Raw genomic sequence first — 2,825 nt, 5'->3', positions numbered from 1 at the left:
TTGGACACGATTGCGTAACATTTTCACTGATACAATATGGATGCACCTCAAAACTATTATACTAAGTGAAAGGCCCCAAACACAAAAGGCCACATGTACAATTCCACTTACATGAAATGCCCAGAATAGGTAAATCTACAGGAACTGAAAGCAGACTGGTAGTTGCCAGGGACAAAGAGGAGGAGGGGATGGGGAGGAGCTGCTTCAAGGGTATACAGGGTTTCATTTTGGGGTGATGAAAATATATTGGAACTAGATAGGGTTGGTGGTTTTATAACACTGTCAATGTACCCAACTGCACTGAATATCCCCTTTAAAATGGTTAATCTCAAGATAAATATCGTATACTAACACATATATACGAAATCTAGAAAGATGGTACTGACGAATTTGCAAGGCAGACATGGAGAAACATAGAAAACAGGCTATGGACACAGCGAGAGGGGAGGAGAGGGTGAGAGGTACGGAGAGTAACATGGAAACTTTCAATAACATATGGAAAATAGATAGCCAATGGGAATTTACTGTTATGTCTCAGGGAACTCCAACAGGGGCTCTGTATCAACCTAGAGGGTTGGGATGGAGAGGGAGATGGGAGGCTCAAGAGGGAGGGAACATATGTACACCTATGGCTGATTCATGCTGATGTTTGACAGAAAACAGAATTCTGTAAAGCAATTATCCTTAAATTAAAAAATAAACTCCAGTTTGGGACGACCCAGAGGGAGGGAACAGGGAGGGAGGAGGGAGGAGGGTTCCAGATGGGGAACACGTGTATACCTGTGGCGGATTCATGTTGATATATGGCAAAACCAATACAATATTGTAAAGTTAAAACATAAAATTAACTTAAAAAAATAAATAAAATGAAAGAAATGTAAAAAAAATTTTTTTAATAAATTAAAAATAAATAAATAAATATATATTTTTTAAATGGTTAATTTCATGTGAATTTCTTCTCAATCAAATAAATAAATAAGTTATAAGGGAAAAAATGTAGACATACCAACCAAAACAAAAACAGCAAAATTGAAAAAAAGATGTCTACAATTTCAAAAAACAGGGGGCAGGTAGGCAAAAATAAGGAAGGAGCAGGCTGATGTTAAGAATCCTTATCACATGTATAGCAACCCGTCTGAACCTAGTTAAGCCACACTTCTCCGCTCAGTGGTTATAGCTGCCAACTGGAAAGGTTCTTAACATGTAGCACAAAGACTGGAATTCTAGAACTGTCTGCTATTTCTCCTTCCTGGCCATTTCATCAGAAATTGGGGTCATGAATTCAATGGCCCTATTGATAAACCCAGATTTAGGTACATGCTCTGGTAAGTACCAAAAGTACCAAGTATATTCCCAGGGACAATGGATTCTGCTCAAAAATCCAGGACATTTAGCTGTTAAAAACTACAGCTCTCTTGATGATTATTATACTCAAGGGATCAAAAGAATTCATTTTCAGAGACTTTACATGTAAATATAGTAAAAGAATAACTGAATTTCATTGCATTTGAAAAATACAGTTCATTTTTAATTCTACCGTGCTGAATAGCTGAACAGGCTGCGGCATCAGTGATGCCTGCACTCCTTGGGATTAGAGGACTCCGGGTCCCGGGAGTGCCGGGACCTTTTGTGCCAGTGGGATTTATCTTGGTGCCTACTTCTACTCCTGTGACTACGCCCCTCAGAGAGCACCTGTCATGCCGCCCCTCAGAGCGCCTGTCATGCCATCTGGAATGTATGTCTGAGCTTCAACCCCTGTCTCTCTCCCTGTGCCTGTCTTCTCTCTCTTCCCTTCTGCTTGATGACTTGTGTTCGTGCTTGGACTTCTCCGTTCTTGGCTCCCTCTCTCGGTCCTCCATTCTACCACGGCAGGTCTTCCTGACCTCAGGGGAACTGGGGTGGGACTTCCGCACCTCCCTGGACTCTGACTTCTGACCCTTCTCTGCCTTCTCTGAGTGCTTGCCACTGTGCTTTTTAGAGCCAGGGTCATCCTTTTCCTTTATCATCTTGCTTCTGGGCAAGGAAGAGGAGGCTGGCTACTCTGCCTGTACCTCCCGGCCAGTCTTCTGTCTTTCTTTTTTTTTCTTTTCTTCCGTTTTGTCTGGAGGAAAAGAGGGGCACAATCAGTAAGAAAAAGAAGATGGAAAAGATGGAGGATATACAAAAGAAAAGCATGCTTGGCAGCAGCATGAAACACTCACGGTCTCTACTTCTAGAAAAGTGCCTCCAAGAATCCAAGCTGGATGTCTGTCACCCTTAATATGTCAGGTTGCTATATAAGGCAACTCCAGCTCTTAATTCTCTCTCTAAAGACCCTACCTCCAAACAGTCACGTTAGGCACCAGAGGGTTAGGACTTCAACATACACATTTTGGTGGCCAGAATTTAGCCCACAGCATTAGTCTTCTGCTGATACTTCTTCTTTCCCAGTTAAGGTAAGGTTCCCCACACCTGCCCCCTTCACACTTGAGAACTGACTACCAAATCTCAGTGAAGGCTAAGAAGAGCAAACATTAAGCCTACCCAGTGTCTTCTCATAGGCCTTAACCATTTACCTTTTTTGTGTTTTTTTTTTGGTGGGTTTGTCATCTTCAGAGCCCTCAGATGAACTTGGTGGAGGAGCATGAGTCCCACAGCCCCTCTCCTGCAGCTCTCTGGTCACCTCATCCATTTCTTCTGAGTCCTCAGGAAGTCGATAGTTAGATACATGATCCACTCAGATAGTTCTTCCTTTGATCTAAGACAGACAGGCAATGCTTTGGCAGATAGCTGACTATTTGCTACCAAACACAGCCTTCCATCTATTTGAACCCAGCTGCAGAAAT

The 2,825-nt window shown here is 42.4% G+C and overlaps 1 pseudogene; it reads right to left on the bottom strand.

Moving 5' to 3' along the window:
* Positions 1-1,213: 1,213 nt before the first annotated feature.
* Positions 1,214-2,551, bottom strand: LOC129639518 (RNA-binding motif protein, X-linked 2-like; annotated as a pseudogene).
* Positions 2,552-2,825: the final 274 nt, after the last annotated feature.

This window comes from Bubalus kerabau, chromosome X, assembly GCF_029407905.1.
Source record: "Bubalus kerabau isolate K-KA32 ecotype Philippines breed swamp buffalo chromosome X, PCC_UOA_SB_1v2, whole genome shotgun sequence".
NCBI classification, from domain to species: domain Eukaryota; kingdom Metazoa; phylum Chordata; class Mammalia; order Artiodactyla; family Bovidae; genus Bubalus; species Bubalus kerabau.
Note: the sequence above shows the minus strand (reverse complement) of the source record. Positions and strands in the feature narration are given on the sequence as shown.